The sequence below is a fragment of the Chelonia mydas genome, chromosome 11 (genome assembly GCF_015237465.2).
Source record: "Chelonia mydas isolate rCheMyd1 chromosome 11, rCheMyd1.pri.v2, whole genome shotgun sequence".
In the NCBI taxonomy this organism is placed as follows: Eukaryota; Metazoa; Chordata; order Testudines; family Cheloniidae; genus Chelonia; species Chelonia mydas.
This window is the reverse complement of record NC_051251.2, coordinates 78,885,189-78,904,484: the sequence shown is the minus strand read 5'-3', so window position 1 is coordinate 78,904,484 and position 19,296 is coordinate 78,885,189. Positions and strand designations below refer to the sequence as shown.

At 61.4% G+C, this 19,296-nt stretch overlaps 1 long non-coding RNA gene and 1 other non-coding gene across 2 annotated transcripts in view; both read right to left on the bottom strand.

Moving 5' to 3' along the window:
- LOC122462337 overlaps positions 1-19,296 on the bottom strand; it is a 780,208-nt gene that overhangs the window by 22,275 nt on the left and 738,637 nt on the right. The window lies entirely within an intron of this gene.
- On the bottom strand, positions 8,549-8,630 carry TRNAS-CGA. Its single transcript has one exon. It is a non-coding gene; the product is annotated as a tRNA-Ser (tRNA).

The following is a 19,296-nucleotide window of genomic DNA, read 5'->3' as shown; positions in this document are numbered from 1 at the left end:
GGTGCAGGCTCTGGGAGGGAGTTTGGGGATGGGAGGGGCTGCGGAGGGAGGGGATGCAGGCTCTGGAACGGAGTTTGGTTGTAGGCTCTGGGCTGGGGTAAGGGGTGGGGGTGTAGGAGGGAGTTCGGGTGCAGGACGGGGCGTGTGGGAAGGGGGTGGGGGGTGCAGGCTGTGGGATGGAGTTTGGGTGCTGGGTGCAGGCTCTGGGCTGGGGCAGGGAGAACCGCAATTAACTCATGCAATTAACTCAAAAAAATTAATCACAATTAAAAAAATTAAAACTGCAATTAATCATGATTAGTTTTTTAATTGTGATTTTTTTAGTTATGATTGATCACACTGTTAAACATTGAATACCAACTGAAATTTATTAAAGATTTTGGGGTGTTTTTCTACTTTTTTCTAATATATTGATGTCCATTACAACACAGAATACAGGGCTCACTTTCTAGGATGATTCTTTACAAATATTTACACTGTCAAAGTAATAAAAGAAAGAGCATTTTTCAGTTCCCCTCATAAAAGTGCTGCAGTGCAAGCTCTTGACCGTGAAAGTGCAACTTACAAATGTAGATTTTTTGTTTTGTTCCAGAACTGCACTCAAAAGGAAAACAGTGTAAACGTTTAGAGCCTACAAGGCCACCGGCGGTTGAGAAGAGGCGTTCGCATGGCACTTTTGCAGCCAGCATTGCATGGTAGTTATGTGCCAGGGATGCTAAACATTCGTATGCCCCTGCATGCTTTTGCCACCATTCCAGAGGACATGCTTCCATGCTGATGATACTCGTTAAAAAAAAGTAATGTGTGAATTAAATCGGTGACTCAGCTCCTTGGGGGAGAATTGTCTGTCTCCTGCTCTGTTTTACCTGCACTCTGCCACAGATTTCATCTCCTAGCCATCTCGGATGATGACCCAACACATGGTGTTCGTTTTAAGAACACTTTCACTGCAGATCTGACAAAAGGCGAAGAAGGACCAATGTGAGATTTCTAAAGATAGCCACAGGACTTGACCCAAGATTTAAGAGTCTGAAATTGGACTCCAAAATTTGAGCGGGATGAGGTGTGGCGCGTGCTTTCAGAAGTCTGAAAAGAGCAACACTCCAATGTGGAAACGACAAGATCCAAACCACCGAACAAGAAAATCAACCTTCCGCTGGTGACATCTCAATCTGTCATCAACACGGACGCATGACCTCTGGAATGGTGGTTGAAACGCAAAGGGACGTATGATTCTTCAGCACATCTGGGCTGTCAATATCCTGCGATGCCAGCTACAACAGTGCCCTGTGAATGCCTGGTCTCCCTTTTAGGTGACACTGTAAACGAGAAGTGGGCAACATTAGCTCCTGCAAATGTCAACAAACCTGTTTGTCTGAGTGATTGGCTGAACAAGTAATAGGACTGAGTGGGCTTGTGGCCTTTCAAGTTTTTCATTGTTTTATTTTTGAATGCAGTTATTCCACTTCTGTTACGTGTGAAAAATGCAGATTTTTCTTCCCCATAATTACAGCACTTACTCCTATACGACATATGCTGACTGGCTTTAGCAACAATCATGAAAAATGGGTCTTCACACATTTAGCAAAAAGAAAAGGAGTACTTGTGGCACCTTAGAGACTAACCAATTTATTTGAGCATGAGCTTTCGTGAGCTACAGCTCACTTCATCGGATGCATACTGTGGAAGCTGCAGAAGACATTATATACACACAGAGACCATGAAACAATACCTCCTCCCACCCCACTCTCCTGCTGGTAATAGCTTATCTAAAGTGATCATCAAGTTGGGCCATTTCCAGCACAAATCCAGGTTTTCTCACCCTCCGCCCCCCCCACACACAAACTCACTCTCCTGCTGGTAATAGCACTGACTGTCAGCCCCTGCCATGTCGTGATACCGTTCAAAGCCCCATACACTGGTTTGAGGAAGGTATTTTAGTGCTTGTAGGCCCGGAATGTATTCAGCTGATTTTTAGAGCCTGTTAGACTTTTGGTAGGTTTTTCAAAAGCATCTGTTTAAAATAATGTAGGTCTGGGATCGGGCACCTGACAACACAGATGGGGGCCTAGTGGGCTGTTCAAAACAGGTTAGGCACCAGGGGCTAGCTCCACAAAAATATTGAGGTGGGCTTGGCTGCTGCTTTCACTTTAGCTCCCTAAATCTGACACTGAGATGCCGCCGATCCTCAACCCCCCCCAGCTACGGCCTAAATGTGAGGGGACTGTTGCCCCCTTACTAACAGTCAGTGGGGGTGTTTTGGCTGGCTAGCTCCCAGTCCTAAAAGGGGGAAGGGTCGATGGGAAACCAGGACCCTGAGACTGATAGTCCCCAGGAACAATGGGGAGAGGCCAACGCTCCAGGTCAGCCTGAATGACAGGGCGAGAAGGCTAATGAGGGAGTCAGGAGGCCGGGGGGGTCCCGTCCTCCGTGTGAGCTGGATTTGCCTGGGTCAGACAGACAGAGTGGGGCCGAGCTAAGGAGAAAGCAGGGGCCCGAGCTGAGCTGGGGAGCGAGCTGTGCCAGATCCAGAGGGACCAGTAAAGCAGCCCAGAGAGAGCAGACCTGTCCCGGGAGCAACCAGAGCCAGAGGGGCCAGAGAAGCAGCCCAGGGAGCTGGAGGCAGAGCAGCAGCCGTGCAGAGACCGAGTGGTGGGGCTGGGGCTGGAGCAGTCCGGAGCTGGGTGCGGTGAGCAGCTGGGGAGAGCGAGGGGGACCCTGGGCAGCAGGCCCCGCACAGGGAGACGTCTCAGCCCAGAGGCTCTGCAGGCCAGGCTTGGATCGTAACCCCGACAGGGCGGGGGCGACACTGGGCAGAAGGGTCCTGCCACTTCGAGCCTGAGAGCGTGTGGCCACCACCAGAGCGAGTGTCCAACCCACAGCATCCCCGCAGCACGGCCAGGGCCGGAGAAGGGGCCTGGGACTTACAAGGAGCAGACTGTGAACTGCCCTGACGTTCCAGAGACGCCGTTTGTGATGTTCCCTGCCACAGAGCGGGGTGATGTGTTTCCTTTCACCTTTCCCATTTTCCCTTATTCTTTTTAAAATTAATTGTTGATGAAATAACTTGCATTTGCTTTAAATTGTATGTAATGGTCAGTGGGTCAGAGAAGTGCCCAGTGCAGAGAGTACCCCGGAGTGGGGACACCCTAGCCCCTGTCCTAGCTGACCACCGCAGGGTTGGGGGTCGAGCCCCCCAGGAATCCTGGGCCCAGCCTTGTTGGGGTTACGAGGACTCTGCCAGACAGGCGAGTGGAAGGGGAGTCCTCGAGGGCAGGGAGGCCACTGGGTAAAGGCAGTGGGAGCGAGGACTCAGATCCTTTCGCTAGCCCACTTCACCGGGGTTGTGCAGAAGCCAGGAAAGTTCCCCACAAGAGCGGGACTGTTCCCCCGCTTACAGGAAGAAGGAGGTGCCTGAAAGTAGGACCCACAAAACCCAGCGTGCGAGGCATCTCCACACCGACACTAACCAACGGGAAAGGCCGATGGGTGGGGTGTGCCCTGAGCCCCCCCCCTCTGGATCTCAGGTTACGAGGTCTGGCTTGGAGAGAGGCACCTCCCCTGGCTCCCGCCCGCCCAGCTTTCCCACAGCCCCTGCCCTGCCCTGCCCTGCCCCGGCCGTACCTGGTTCCAGCCCGGCCCTGCCGCGGGGTGGGACCAATACCGCTGCCAAGGCCGTCCCGAGGGGGGTGCGGGCCCAGGGCAACCCCCCCTCCGCCCCAGACCCTGCCCCACTCCACTCCTTCCCCCAATACCCTGCCTCCTTCCGCCCCTGAAGCAGCAAGATTAATCCCATACATTGCATTGATTGTGACTTCTTTGCCTGATTTGAAACGAGACCAAAAGGACCTGAGTCTCCTCGCTGTCGATAGCCCCCCGCTTGGCCAACCAGCACTGAGACGCTGAGGGGCGGGCGGCTGAGAGGTCTCACCAGAGGTCCCACAGGACGGCCCAGGTGACCATCAGAGCGGATCGCCTCTCAGATCCAGACCAGCTCTTTGTGAGGACCTCCCGCGATGAGAGCAACCCCCCCTTGCTCACCCTGCATAGACACCCCTCCTTGGGAAAGGGAGGGAAAACAGGGAAAAAAGAAGCAAGAGAAGAGGAGAAAGGAGGGAGGAAAGAGGAAAAGGAACCAAAAAGGATAAACCCCAAGGTCCCAGTGTTTCCAAGCGTCAAAGTGCTCGGTAGGAAATCACATTCTGCCCCCCTTAAGCCAGTGTTTTCTGTGCCGAGAATTCTGCCTGCAGCAGGTGCATCAGACCCAACAGGTTCCAAACCTCTCGCAGCCTCTGACCTTGTCAAGGGAAGTTCGTTTTCCGGCACAATCACTGGTCGGAAAGGAGAAAACTCCACAGAGGCTCCTCCTCATGCTACGACATGAATCCTAATTCTCTCCCCGTCCTCGAGGGGAGACCTGGAGAGACGTGCGGCTGCAAAGCCGGGGGGGTCTCAGCGACTGCCCTGGCCCTGCACCTCGGCCCTGCCCCGCTGATGTCGGGGTCTCTCTGTGAGGTCACCCCCTCCCCACCACCTTTGCCCAATGGGCTGAGGTCCTGCAAAAGGCCTTTGTGATGTCACTGCCCCCCCACCCCTCCCCTCCCAGCTGATGTCCTGCCCCTGCCCAGCCTCTTGGAGCTTGGAGTTGTTGCCCCCGGATCTCCGCACTCAATGACTGGTGAGTCGGGGGTGGAGCCGGCTATACAATAAAACACCAGTTTTTCATAAATTAGTCGACTTAAGGCCAGAAGGGACCATTGGAGCATCTAATATGACGCCCTGCATCTCCCAGCCCTCCCGTGTGTCACAAGAGCTGCTTTTTGACGAAAGCACCTTCCCGAAAGGCATCTACTCTTCACTGGAAGACATCAAGAGATGGAGAATCCATCACTTCTCTTGGCCGTTTGTTCCAGTGATGAGTCGCCCTCCCTCTTACAAATCTCTCCTTGTTCTAAGGAGAATTTTTCTGATTTCTGCTTCCAGCCATTGGTTCTTGTTCTGCCTTTCTTTGCAAGACTAAAGAGCCCTTTAAATACTTGGTGTTTTCTCTCAGCAAAGGCACTTGCAGGCTGCCATCAGCTCACCTCTCCATCTTTTTAAAAACTAAACAGACTGAGTTTTTCAATCCCTCCTTATAAGTCTTCTCCATCCCTCAATATGGCTCTTTTCTGCACCCTCTCCAGTTTTTTTTTAACGTTATTTTTGAAATGCGGACACCAGAACGGGATGCAGTATTCCAGTGTCAGTCTCCCCACTGCTGAATCACCTCCCTTTCCATCCTCTCTTTATCTATCCATGGATGGCGTCACGGACTCACAGGACTTGTGCTCTCTCTCAGCCTCGTACAGTCCTTGGGAGGAACCCCCTTCAGTGTGACAGCCCTTCTCGGAGATCCACTCTCTCGAGGGTTAAGCCGTAGGCCCTTCCGCCTCCTGGAACCCCTCTTCTCTGAGCCTTGAGCATGCCTGTCTGCCGTGGGCCCCCTCAGGGAGTCCCCTCACTCTGAACCCCTGGGGCCTCTACTCCCAGAGGGAAGAACGCAACCCCGATCCCGAGACTGCCGTGACTCTCAGCCAGCGTAAAAGAGAGGGGTTCATTGAGCATCTGAACACAGCACAGGAAACTCTCAGGGCCTCAGGCCTAACCTCCCTCTGCACAGTCCATCTAGGTCTCTCCTGCACCCGTGTGGGCTCTGGCTGTTTTCTCTCCCCAGTCCAGAAGCCCCCTCCTTCCAGCTAAGCGTCCGATATCAGCTTCCCACAAGCCTGTGTCCTCTGTCTTCTGTCCCACGTGAACAGGCTGCCTGGGTCTCCTCTATCTCAGCCTCTCCTCTCCTCCCTCTTTTCTTTCCCCCTGGCTGGAAGCAGTCACCGGGTCTTCTCTCCTCAGCCCATTGTCCTACTACTGGCCTGACCTGGCTGTGACTTCCAAGCTGGGCCTCCCGCTCACCAGTCGCTGGGGTATCCATTCTCCAGGCCTTTGCCTGAGGGCCCAGCTGACAGGCGAGATCACCGCTGGTCCTCTGTAACAACAAACTACCTCTCCCACCAGTGCCACCTCGTTAAACAAACAGCACCCAGGGAAACTGAGTCCCACACGCGGCATGCAAACCATTGAAAAACCAAGAAAATCCCCCCGTCATCACCGATGGCTTTGGCCCTGTTCCCCACAGCATCGCACCGGGAGCGGATGTTGAGCGGCTCGCCCGGTATGACACCGAAATCCTGGACAGAGTCACAGCTTCCCGGAGCACAGTTCCCCCTCGGTGGCCTGCCTGCTCTGTCCTGCTGCCCCCTCCCACTGCGCCAAGAGGGGACCTGGTGACTGGAGCTGCTGTGGTTGTGTGAGAGCGCCGGGCTGAGAGACCAAAGGGCACCTCCGTTCTGGAACAGAGGGGTCTGGCCTGGAGGCGCAGTCGCCCCCGGTTTGGGGCACAGAAGGGGCTGAGGCTGGCAGCAGCTTGAAGCCCGTCCCCCAGCTGCGCTAGGCACTGTTTGAATGAATGCAACGTCCGTGTCACATACGGGCTCCGGGTGCTCGGTCGGAAGCACTGAACTGCCTCAGAGTTCTCTGTTTGCAAGGTCGGTGCCAGGAGATTAGAGAGACAAGGCGGGGCAGGGATCTCTTTCATTCTCCAACTTCTGCTGGGGAGAGACCAGCCTTCGAGCTCCACAGAGCTCGTCCTCAGGCCCTGGGCTCTCTCCCCAACAGAAGCGGGTCCAATAAACCATATGACCTCCCCGGCCTGGTCTCTCGATGTTTTCTGCTCCCACGGGCGTGGCTGGGAAGGGCCACAGGGCTCAGCAGGCTCAGGGAGAAACCTCAGCCCCACTGGAGACAGGAGGGGAGCAAACCTCACAATCCGTGTGGTCACTGCAGGTCTGTGCATCTGCCCCCTCCTCCCTCAGTGGCAGTCTGTGGGGGAGGTCGAGGGTGGCCAAAGGTCCCGATTTTAGAGGGACAGTCCCGATTTTTGGGTCTTTTTCTTATATAGGCTCCGATTACCTCCCACCCCCGTCCCGATTTTTCACACTCGCTGTCTGGTCACCCGAGGGAGGTCTGGCAGCCCCCTCCCCAGCCACAGTCCGTGCGTGCCCAGCAGTCTGTGTGTGTCTCAGCAGCCCCCTGCTCACTCCCACGTGAAGCCCAGATCGGGGTGGGCTGGGCCTCTGGTTTGTTTGATCCCTGAAGGGTTTTCTGGGCACTAACTGGGACCCCAAGTTTCTCCTAATTTGAGGAAATCCCTGTGAAAACTCACCTTTTCCGGGGGTCTGTTTCACACCCTCTGCCAGAGACGTTCCCCATTCTTTCTCCAGTTCAGCTGGCAGCAGGTCTCGTGCGAGGGGTGGGGAGAGCTGAGATTTCAGGCTGCCGTGTTATGGCGGGATTGCTGCGATTAACTGGCTGAACGTCCTAATTCTGAGGACGAAACGGGGAAAGGGGCAGAGACCGAGAGTCAGGGAGTGAAATGGAGAAAATACAGGAAGCATTTTGAGCAAGGGCGAAGTGCAATGACCAGAATCCAGAACATTCTCTGCACCCCTTGTCTAACTCTGGGCCCGATTCTCTTCCGCATTGACGGCCCTTTCCCTGTCTCCGGCCGTGTCTGGAGGGCTTTATGCCCTGTCCAGCCCCTTCACACTGCCAGGAAGGGAGAGGTGTTATGGACTCTTCGCCCAAACAGGAACCAGGCCCTGTGTCACCTTCATCCTGGGTTTCCGATGACCCCGAGAAGTTGGGGGGCCACCGGCGCCTAGAGCATGGCCCTGCCACAGAGGCCCCGCCCCCGGTCATCCTCTTCCCCCGAGGCCCCCCCCACCCACTGTTCACTCCTCTGGCCCCCGAGGTCCCCCACCTGCCCCTCGCTCCTCTCTGCCCCTTTCCCCGAAGGGGGGCTACCGGGGGGCCATGGGCCAGGCACCCGTCCCTTTTCTCTGTCTCTGGTGAGCGGGGGGCCGTGGGGTCCTTGGGGAAGGAGGTGGAGCAGGACAGGAAGAGGCACGAGAAGACGGGGCCGCGGGGGAAAAGGCCGAGGGGGGTGGGGCGCAGGTTTTGGGGGAAGAGGCGGAGGGGGGATGGATGAGGAAGCAAGAGCAGGGCATCGGGCTAAGAGGCAGAGGGGAGCGGGGTGCAGGCGGGGCCCCCACTTCTCTGGAGCTTCGCTTCCAGCGCTCGAAAGATGACCACGGGCCCACGGGCCTCCGGAGGGGAGACCCGCCCCACATCCCCAGCGTTTCCCCCCCGCATGGACGGCCTTTTGGGGGAGGCTCAGCCTCCCCTGGCCTCTTCTACGGGCTGCCCGTGCTCAGCTCCTTCTACGCTCTGGAGAGGCGCAGCACCCAGGGGTGGGGCTGAGCCGGGGGCGCTGGGTGAGGGGCAGAGGCCTCGGGAGCTGAGACCGCAGGGACACAGCGTGAGGCACCATCCCAGGCATCCCCATGAAAGGAGCAGAACAGGGTTTACTTGGGGTGGGGAGTGTACGGAGAGCGTCCCAGGGTCGGTGGAGATGTATTACCCTGGTGAGCAAGTGTGGCTAAAACACAGGCCTCGCTGTGAGCAGGATTTGAACCTGCGCAGGGAAACCCGATTGGATTTCGAGTCCAACACCTTAACCGCTCGGCCATCACAGCTGTGAGTGACGTGGCCCCCTAAGGCCCGAGAAACTGGTAAATAATCACAGTGCCCAGGCCTGAAGTCATCAGAAACACAGACTTCAAACAGGAAACCTGGCTCCCAAAGCACAGGGGGATTTGGGGTTCTCGTTGCTCAGCCATGTGGTTAAACATCAAACCAACCCCCTCCTGTGGGGCCTGTAATTGTTTAAAGAGAGGGACATGGAGACAGGGAGAGGTTCACTGACCCGCAACGGGACCGAGATCAACTCCCCTCAAACCAGCTCATTCCTCACCGGTTTCTGAATGGTCATCACGTCCTACAGACGTTTGCTCATTCCTGCCCTGGGCAGAAGAGAACCCCAGTGCCCTGGAGGTGACAGGCCCGGACTGTGTCCCCGGAGTCCCGGGGCATCGTCCCTGCCCTGAGGCTGTGGCTGCACTGGGGAGTTTCTGTTTTGGGTGGGAGGAGGTAGCTAGGGGCTGTGTGTGGGCAGAGGGGAGCTCAGGGTTCAGGGAGGGGGGTAGCTAGGGGCTGTGTCTGGGCAGAGGGTAGCTCAGGGTGCAGGGAGGAGGTAGCTAGGGGCTGTGTCTGGGCAGAGGGTAGCTCATGGTGCAGGGAGGGGGGTAGCTAGGGCTGTGTCTGGGCAGAGGGTAGCTCAGGTTCAGGGGAGGGGGGTAGCTAGGGGCTGTGTCTGGGCAGAGGTAGCTAGGGGTGCAGGAGGGGGGGTAGCTAGGGGCTGTGTCTGGGCAGAGGGTAGCTCAGGGTGCAGGGAGGGGGGGTAGCTAGGGGCTGTGTGTGGGCAGAGGGTAGCTCAGGGGGGCAGGGAGGGGGGTAGCTAGGGGCTGTGTCTGGGCAGAGGGTAGCTCAGGGTGCAGGGAGGGGGGTAGCTAGGGGCTGTGTCTGGGCAGAGGGTAGCTCAGGGTGCAGGGAGGGGCGTAGCTAGGGGCTGTGTGTGGGCAGAGGGTAGCCTCAGGGTGCAGGGGGGGGGGTAGCTAGGGGCTGTGTGTGGGCAGAGGGTAGCTCAGGGTGCAGGAGGGGGGTAGCTAGGGGCTGTGTCGTGGGCAGAGGGTAGCTCAGGGTGCAGGGAGGGGGTAGCTAGGGGCTGTGTGTCGGGCAGAGGGTAGCTCAGGGGTGCAGGGAGGGGGGTAGCTAGGGGCTTGTGTGTGGGCAGAGGGTAGCTCAGGGTGCAAGGAGGGGGGTAGCTAGGGGCTGTGTGCTGGGCAGAGGGTAGCTCAGGGTGCAGGGAGGGGGGTAGCTAGGGGCTGTGTCTGGGGAAGAGGGTAGCTCAGGGTGCAGGGAGGGGGGTAGCTAGGGTCTGTGTGTGGGCAGAGGGTAGCTCAGGGTGCAGGGAGGGGGGTAGCTAGGGGCTGTGTGTGGGCAGAGGGTAGCTCAGGGTGCAGGGAGGGGGGTAGCTAGGGGCTGTGTGTGGGCAGAGGGTAGCTCAGGGTGCAGGGAGGGGGGTAGCTAGGGGCTGTGTAGTGGGCAGAGGGTAGCTCAGGGTGCAGGGAGGGGGGTAGCTAGGGGCTGTGTGTGGGCAGAGGGTAGCTCAGGGTGCAGGGAGGGGGGGTAGCTAGGGGCTGTGTGTGGGCAGAGGGTAGCTCAGGGTGCAGGGAGGGGGGTAGCTAGGGGCTGTGTGTGGGCAGAGGGTAGCTCAGGGTGCAGGGAGGGGGGTAGCTAGGGGCTGTGTGTGGCAGAGGGTAGCTCAGGGTGCAGGGAGGGGGTAGCTAGGGGCTGTGTGTGGGCAGAGGGTAGCTCAGGGTGCAGGGAGGGGGGTAGCTAGGGGCTGTGTGTGGGCAGAGGGTAGCTCAGGGTGCAGGGAGGGGGTAGCTAGGGGCTGTGTGTGGGCAGAGGGTAGCTCAGGGTGCAGGGAGGAGGTAGCTAGGGGCTGTGTGTGGGCAGAGGGTAGCTCAGGGTGCATGGGAGGGGGTAGCTAGGGGCTGTGTCGGGGCAGAGGGTAGCTCAGGGTGCAGGGAGGGGGTAGCTAGGGGCTGTGTCGGTGGGCAGAGGGTAGCTCAGGGTGCAGGGAGGAGGTAGCTAGGGGCTGTGGTCTGGGCAGAGGGTAGCTCCAGGGTGCAGGGAGGGGGTAGCTAGGGGCTGTGTCTGGGCAGAGGGTAGCTCAGGGTGCAGGGAGGGGAGGTAGCTAGGGCTGTGTCTGGGCAGAGGGTAGCTCAGGGTGCAGGGAGGGGGGTAGCTAGGGCTGTGTGCTGGGCAGAGGGTAGCTCAGGGTGCAGGGAGGGGGTAGCTAGGGGCTGTGTCGTGGCAGAGGGTAGCTCAGGGTGCAGGGAGGGGGTAGCTAGGGGCTGTGTCTTGGGCAGAGGGTAACTCAGGGTGCAGGGAGGGGGTAGCTAGGGGCTGTGTCTGGGCAGAGGGTAGCTCAGGGTGCAGGGAGGGGGGTAGCTAGGGGCTGTGTGTGGGCAGAGGGTAGCTCAGGGTGCAGGGAGGGAGGTAGCTAGGGGCTGTGTCGTGGGCAGAGGGTAGCTCAGGGTGCAGGGAGGGAGGTAGCTAGGGGCTGTGTCGTGGGCAGAGGGTAGCTCAGGGTGCAGGGAGGGGGGTAGCTAGGGGCTGTGTCTGGGCAGAGGGTAGCTCAGGGTGCAGGGAGGGGGGTAGCTAGGGGCTGTGTGTGGGCAGAGGGTAGCTCAGGGTGCAGGGAGGGGGGTAGCTAGGGGCTGTGTCTGGGCAGAGGGTAGCTCAGGGTGCAGGGAGGGGGGTAGCTAGGGGCTGTGTCTGGGCAGAGGGTAGCTCAGGGTGCAGGGAGGGGGGTAGCTAGGGGCTGTGTCTGGGCAGAGGGTAGCTCAGGGTGCAGGGAGGAGGTAGCTAGGGGCTGTGTCTGGGCAGAGGGTAGCTCAGGGTGCAGGGAGGGGGGTAGCTAGGGGCTGTGTGTGGGCAGAGGGTAGCTCAGGGTGCAGGGAAGGGGGGGTAGCTAGGGGCTGTGTGTGGGCAGAGGGTAGCTCAGGGTGCAGGGAGGGGGTAGCTAGGGGCTTGTGTCGGGCAGAGGGTAGCTCAGGGTGCAGGGAGGAGGTAGCTAGGGGCTGTGTCGTGGGCAGAGGGTAGCTCAGGGTGCAGGGAGGAGGGTAGCTAGGGGCTGTGTCTGGGCAGAGGGTAGCTCAGGGGTAGCAGGGAGGGGGGTAGCTAGGGGCTGTGTGTGGCAGAGGGTAGCTCAGGGTGCAGGGAGGGGGGTAGCTAGGGGCTGTGTCGTGGGCAGAGGGTAGCTCAGGGTGCAGGGAGGGGGGTAGCTAGGGTCTGTTGTGGGCAGAGGGTAGCTCAGGGTGCAGGGAGGAGGGGTAGCTAGGGGCTGTGTCTGGGCAGAGGGTAGCTCAGGGTGCAGGGAGGGGGGTAGCTAGGGGCTGTGTCTGGGCAGAGGGTAGCTCAGGGTGCAGGGAGGGGGGTAGCTAGGGCTGTGTGTGGGCAGAGGGTAGCTCAGGGTGCAGGGAGGAGGTAGCTAGGGGCTGTGTGTGGGCAGAGGTAGCTCAGGGTGCAGGGAGGGAGGTAGCTAGGGCTGTGTCTGGGCAGAGGGTAGCTCAGGGTGCAGTGAGGGGGTAGCTAGGGGCTGTGTGTGGGCAGAGGGTAGCTCAGGGTGCAGGGAGGGGGGTAGCTAGGGGCTGTGTGTGGGCAGAGGTAGCTCAGGGGGCAGGGAGGGGGTAGCTAGGGGCTGTGTCTTGGCAGAGGGTAGCTCAGGGGCAGGGAGGGGGGTAGCTAGGGGCTGTGTGTGGGCAGAGGTAGCTCAGGGTGCAGGGAGGAGGTAGCTAGGGCTGTGTCTGGGCAGAGGGTAGCTCAGGGTGCAGGGAGGGGGGTAGCTAGGGGCTGTGTCTGGGCAGAGGGTAGCTCAGGGTGCAGGGAGGGGGTAGCTAGGGCTGTGTGTGGGCAGAGGGTAGCTCAGGGGGCAGGGAGGGGGGTAGCTAGGGGCTGTGTGTGGGCAGAGGGTAGCTCATGGTGCAGGGAGGGGGGTAGCTAGGGGCTGTGTGTGGGCAGAGGGTAGCTCAGGGTGCAGGGAGGGGGTAGCTAGGGGCTGTGTGCTGGGCAGAGGGTAGCTCAGGGTGCAGGGAGGGGGGTAGCTAGGGGCTGTGTGCTGGGCAGAGGGTAGCTCAGGGTGCAGGGATGGGGGGTAGCTAGGGGCTGTGTGTGGGCAGGGAGGGTAGCTCAGGGTGCAGGGAGGGGGTAGCTAGGGGCTGTGTCTGGGCAGAGGGTAGCTCAGGGTGCAGGGAGGGGGGTAGCTAGGGGCTGTGTGCCTGGGCAGAGGGTAGCTCAGGGTGCAGGGAGGGGGGTAGCTAGGGGCTGTGTCTGGGCAGAGGGTAGCTCAGGGTGCAGGGAGGGGGGTAGCTAGGGGCTGTGTGTGGGCAGAGGTAGCTCAGGGTGCAGGGAGGGGGTAGCTAGGGGCTGTGTGTGGGCAGAGGGTAGCTCAGGGTGCAGGGAGTGGGGGTAGCTAGGGGCTGTGTGTGGGCAGAGGGTAGCTCAGGGTGCAGGGAGGAGGTAGCTAGGGGCTGTGTCTGGGCAGAGGGTAGCTCAGGGTGCAGGGAGGGGGTAGCTAGGGGCTGTGTGTGGGCAGAGGGTAGCTCAGGGTGCAGGGAGGGGGGTAGCTAGGGGCTGTGTCTGGGCAGAGGGTAAGCTCAGGGTGCAGGGAGGGGGGTAGCTAGGGGCTGTGTCTGGGCAGAGGGTAGCTCAGGGTGCAGGGAGGGGGGGTAGCTAGGGGCTGTGTGTGGGCAGAGGGTAGCTCAGGGTGCAGGGAGGGGGGTAGCTAGGGGCTGTGTGTGGGCAGAGGGTAGCTCAGGGTGCAGGGAGGGGGTAGCTAGGGGCTGTGTGGGGCAGAGGGTAGCTCAGGGTGCAGGGAGGGGGTAGCTAGGGGCTGTGTGCTGGGCAGAGGGTAGCTCAGGGTGCAGGGAGGGAGGTAGCTAGGGGCTGTGTGTGGGCAGAGGGTAGCTCAGGGTGCAGGGAGGGGGGTAGCTAGGGGCTGTGGTCTGGGCAGAGGGTAGCTCAGGGTGCAGGGAGGGGGGTAGCTAGGGGCTGTGTGTGGGCAGAGGGTAGCTCAGGGTGCAGGGAGGGGGGTAGCTAGGGGCTGTGTGTGGGCAGAGGGTAGCTCAGGGTGCAGGGAGGGGGGTAGCTAGGGGCTGTGTGTGGGCAGAGGGTAGCTCAGGGTGCAGGGAGGGGGGTAGCTAGGGGCTGTGTCTGGGCAGAGGGTAGCTCAGGGTGCAGGGAGGGGGGTAGCTAGGGGCTGTGTCTGGGCAGAGGGTAGCTCAGGGTGCAGGGAGGGGGGTAGCTAGGGGCTGTGTGTGGGCAGAGGGTAGCTCAGGGTGCAGGGAGGGGGGTAGCTAGGGGCTGTGTCTGGGCAGAGGGTAGCTCAGGGTGCAGGGAGGGGGGTAGCTAGGGGCTGTGTGTGGGCAGAGGGTAGCTCAGGGTGCAGGGAGGAGGGTAGCTCAGGGTGCAGGGAGGGGGGTAGCTAGGGGCTGTGTCTGGGCAGAGGGTAGCTCAGGGTGCAGGGAGGGGGGTAGCTAGGGGCTGTGTGTGGGCAGAGGGTAGCTCAGGGTGCAGGGAGGGGGGTAGCTAGGGGCTGTGTCGTGGGCAGAGGGTAGCTCAGGGTGCAGGGAGGGGGGTAGCTAGGGGCTGTGTGTGGGCAGAGGGTAGCTCAGGGTGCAGGGAGGGGGTAGCTAGGGGCCTGTGTGTGGGCAGAGGGTAGCTCAGGGTGCAGGGAGGGGGGTAGCTAGGGGCTGTGTCTGGGCAGAGGGTAGCTCAGGGTGCAGGGAGGGGGGTAGCTAGGGGCTGTGTGTGGGCAGAGGGTAGCTCAGGGTGCAGGGAGGGGGTAGCTAGGGCTGTGTCTGGGCAGAGGGTAGCTCAGGGTGCAGGGAGGGGGGTAGCTAGGGGCTGTGTCTGGGCAGAGGGTAGCTCAGGGTGCAGGGAGGGGGGTAGCTAGGGGCTGTGTGTGGGCAGAGGGTAGCTCAGGGTGCAGGGAGGGGGGTAGCTAGGGGCTGTGTCTGGGCAGAGGGTAGCTTCAGGGTGCAGGGAGGGGGGTAGCTAGGGGCTGTGTGGTGGCAGAGGGTAGCTCAGGGTGCAGGGAGGGGGGTAGCTAGGGGCTGTGTGTGGGCAGAGGGTAGCTTCAGGGTGCAGGGAGGGAGGTAGCTAGGGGCTGTGTCTGGGCAGAGGGTAAGCTCAGGGGTGCAGGGAGGGGGGTAGCTAGGGGCTGTGTCGTGGGCAGAGGGTAGCTCAGGGTGCAGGGAGGGGGTAGCTAGGGGCTGTGTGCTGGGCAGAGGGTAGCTCAGGTTGCAGGGAGGGAGGGTAGCTAGGGCTGTGTGTGGGCAAGGGGTAGCTCAGGGTGCAGGGAGGGGGTAGCTAGGGCTGTGTGTGGGCAGAGGGTAGCTCAGGGTGCAGGGAGGGGGGTAGCTAGGGGCTGTGTGTGGGCAGAGGGGTAGCTCAGGGTGCAGGGAGGGGGTAGCTAGGGGCTGTGTGTGGGCAGAGGGTAGCTCAGGGTGCAGGGAGGGGGTAGCTAGGGTTGTGTGTGGGCAGAGGGTAGCTCAGGGTGCAGGAGAGGTAGCTAGGGGCTGTGTGTGGGCAGAGGGTAGCTCAGGGTACAGGGAGGGGGGTAGCTAGGGGCTGTGTGTGGGCAGAGGGTAGCTCAGGGGCAGGGAGGGGGGTACTAGGGGCTGTGTCTGGGCAAGGGTAGCTGAGGGAGTGCAGAGGGAGGTAGCTAGGGGCTGGTCTGGGCAGAGGGTAGCTCAGGGTGCAGGGAGGGGGGTAGCTAGAGGCTGTGCGTGGGAGGGTAGCTCAGGGTGCAGGAGGGGGGTAGCTAGGGGCTGTGTCTGGGCAGAGGGAGCTCAGGTGCAGGGAGGGGTTCGCTAGGGGCTGTGTGTGGGCAGAGGGTAGCTCAGGGTGCAGGGAGGGGGGTAGCTAGGGGTGTGTCTGGGCAGAGGGTAGCTCAGGTGCAGGTGGGAGGTAGCTAGGGCTGTGTCTGGGCGAGGGTAGCTCAGGGTGCAGGGAGGGGTAGCTAGGGGCTGTGTCTTGGCAGAGGTAGCTCAGGGTGCAGGGAGGGGGGTAGCTAGGGGCTGTGTTGGGCAGAGATAGCTCAGGGTGGGCAGGGAGGAGGTAGCTAGGGCTGTGTCTGGGCAGAGGGTAGCTCAGGGTGCAGGGAGGGGGGTAGCTAGGGGCTGTGTCTGGGCAATAGGGTAGCTCAGGGTGCAGGGAGGAGGTAGCTAGGGGCTGTGTGTGGGCAGAGTGGAGGCTCAGGTGCAGGGAGGGGGTAGCTAGGGGCTGTGTCTGGGCAGAGGGTAGCTCAGGGTGCAGAGAGGGGTTAGCTAGGGTGTGTCGGGCAGAGGGTAGCTCAGGGTGCAGGGAGGGGGTAGCTAGGGGCTGTGTCTGGGCAGAGGGTAGCTCAGGGTGCAGAGAGGGGTAGCTAGGGGCTGTGTCTGGGCAGAGGGTAGCTCAGGGTGCAGGGGGGGGGTAGCTAGGGGCTGTGTGTGGGCAGAGTAGCTCAGGGTGCAGGGAGGGGGGTAGCTAGGGTTGTGGTCTGGGCAGAGGGTAGCTCAGGTGCAGGGAGGGGGGTAGCTAGGGCTGTGTCTGGGCAGAGGTAGCTCAGGGTGCAGGGAGGGGGGTAGCTAGGGGCTGTGTGTGGGCAGAGGGTAGTCAGGGTGCAGGAGGGGGGTAGCTAGGGGCTGTGTTGTGGGCAGAGGGTGCTCAGGGTGCAGGGAGGGGGGTAGCTAGGGCTGTGTCTGGGCAGAGGGTAGCTCAGGGTTGCAGGGAGGGGGGTAGCTAGGGGCTGTGTGTGGGCAGAGGGGATCTCAGGTGCAGGGAGGGAGGTAGCTAGAGGCTGTGTGTGGCAGAGGGTAGCTCAGGTGCAGGGAGGGGGTAGCTAGGGCTGTGTGTGGGCAGAGGGTAGCTCAGGTGCAGGGAGGGGGGCAAGCTAGGGGCTGTGTCTGGGCAGAGGGTAGCTCAGGTAGCAGGGAGGGGGTTAGCTAGGGGCTGTGTCTGGGCAGAGGGTAGCTCAGGCAGGGAGGGGGCTGGCTAGGGGCTGTGTCCTGGCAGAGGGTAGCTCAGGGTGCAGGGAGGGGGGTTAGCTAGGGGCTGTGTGTGGGCAGAGGGTAGCTCAGGGGCAGGGAGGGGGGTTAGCTAGGGGCTGTGTTGTGGACAGAGGTAGCTCAGGGTGCAGGGAGGGGGCTGGCTAGGGGCTGTGTCTGGGCAGAGGGTAGCTCAGGGTGCAGGTGAGGGGGGTAGCTAGGGGCTGTGTCTGGGCAGAGGGTACTCAGGTGCAGGGAGGGGGTAGCTAGGGGCTGTATCTGGGCAGAGGGTAGCTCAGGGTGCAGGGAGGGGGGTAGCTAGGGGGCTGTGTCTGGGGCAGAGGGTAGCTCAGGGTGCAGGGAGGGAGGTAGCTAGGGGCTGTGTGTGGCAGAGGGTAGCTCAGGGTGCAGGGATGAGGTAGCTAGGGGCTGTGTGTTGGCAGGAGGGTAGCTCAGGTGCAGGGAGGAGGTAGCTAGGGCGGTGTTGTGGCAGAGGGTAGCTCAGGGTGCAGGGAGGGGGGTAGCCAGGGCTGTGTGTGGGCAGAGGGTAGCTCAGGGTGCAGGGAGGGGGGTAGCTAGGGGCTGTGTCTGGGCAGAGGGTAGCTCAGGGTGCAGGGAGGAGGTAGCTAGGGCTGGTGTCTGGCAGAGGGTAGCTCAGGGTGCAGGGAGGGGGGTAGCTAGGGCTGTGTGTGGGCAGAGGGTACTCAGGGTGCAGTGACGGGGTAGCTAGGGGCTGTGTCTGGGCAGAGTGTAAGCTGAGGGTGCAGGGAGGGGGGTAGCTAGGGGCTGTGTGTGGGCAGAGGGTAGTTCAGGGTGCAGTAGGGGGGTAGCTAGGGGCTCTGTCTGGGCAGAGGGTAGCTCAGGGGGCAGGGAGGGGGGTAGCTAGGGGCTGTGTCTGGGCAGAGGGTAGCTCAGGTGCAGGGAGGGGGGTAGCTAGGGGCTGTGTGTGGGCAGAGGGTAGCTCAGGGTGCAGGGAGGGGGGTAGCTAGGGGATGTGTGTGGGCAGAGGGTAGCTCAGGTGCAGGGAGGGGGTAGCTAGGGCTGTGTGTGGGCAGAGGTAGCTCAGGGTGCAGGAGGGGGGTAGCTAGGGGCTGTCATGGGCAGAGGGTACTCAGGGTGCAGGGAGGGGGGTAGCTAGGGGCTGTGTGTGGGCGAGGGTAGCTCAGGGTGCAGGGAGGAGTAGCTAGGGGCTGTGTCTGGTCAGAGGGTAGCTCAGGTGCGGGTAGGAGGTAGCTAGGGGCTGTGTCTGGGCAGAGGGTAGCTCAGGTGCAGGGAGGGGGGTAGCTAGGGGCTGTGGTCTGGCAGAGGGTAGCTCAGGGTCAAGGAGGGGGGTAGCTAGGGGCTGTGTCTGGGCAGAGGTAGCTCAGGGTGCAGGGAGGGGGTAGCTAGGGGCTGTGTCTGGGCAGAGGTAGCTCATGGTACAGGGAGGAGGTAGCTAGGGGCTGTGTCTGGGCAGAGGGTAGCTCAGGTGCAGGGAGGGGGGTAGCTAGGGGCTGTGTCTGGCAGAGGGTAGCTCAGGGTGCAGGGAGGGGGTAGCTATGGGGTGTTTCTGTGTCTGGGCAGAGGGTACTGAGGGTGCAGGAGGGGGGTAGCTAGGGGCTGTGTCTGGCAGGGGTAGCTCAGGATGCAGGGAGGGGGGTAGCTAGGGGCTGTGTGTGGGCAGAGGGTAGCTCAGGGCAGGGAGAGGGGTTGCTAGGGGCTGTGTGTGGGCAGAGGGTAGCTCAGGGTGCAGGGAGGGGGTAGCTAGGGGCTGTGGGTGGGCAGAGGGTAGCTCAGGGTGCAGGGAGGGGGGTAGCTAGGGGCTGTGTTGGGCAGAGGGTAGCTCAGGGGCAGGAGGGGGGGGTAGCTAGGGGCTGTGTGTGGGCAGAGGGTAGCTCAGGGTGCAGGGAGGGAGGTAGCTAGGGTGTCTGGGCGAGGGTAGCTCAGGGTGCAGGGAGGGGGGTAGCTAGGGGCTGTGTGTGGGCAGAGGGTATCTCAGGGTGCAGGGAGGGGGGTAGCTAGGGGCTGTGTCTGGGCAGAGGGTAGCTCAGGTGCAGGAGGAGGTAGCTAGGGGCTGTGTGTGGGCAGAGGGTAACTCAGGGGGCAGGGAGGGGGGTAGCTAGGGGCTGTGTCTGGGCAGAGGGTAGCTCAGGGTGCAGGGAGGGGGTAGCTAGGGCTGTGGTGGGCAGAGGGTAGCTCAGGGTGCAGGGAGGGGGGTAGCTAGGGGCTGTGTGTGGGCAGAGGGTAGCCTCAGGTGCAGGGAGGTAGGTAGCTAGGGGCTGTGTCCTGGGCAGAGGGTAGCTCAGGGGGCAGGGAGGGGGGTAGCTAGGGCTGTGTCTGGGCAGAGGTAGCTCAGGGTGCAGGGAGGGGGGTAGCTAGGGGCTGTGTGTGGGCAGAGGGTAGCTCAGGGTGCAGGGAGGGGGGTAGCTAGGGGCTGTGTGTGGGCAGAGGGTAGCTCAGGGTTCAGTAGGGGGGTAGCTAGGCTGGCGTGGGCAGAGGGTAGCTCAGGTGCAGGGAGGGGGGTAGCTAGGGGCTGTGTTGGGCAGAGGGTAGCTCAGGGTGCAGGGAGGAGGTAGCTAGGTGGCTGTGTCTGGGCAGAGGGTACTCAGGGTGCAGGAGGAGGTAGCTAGGGGCTTGGTCTGGGCAGAGGGTAGCTCAGGGTGCAGGGAGGGGTAGCTAGGGGCTGTGTCTGGCAGAGGTAGCTCAGGGTGCAGGGAGGGGGGTA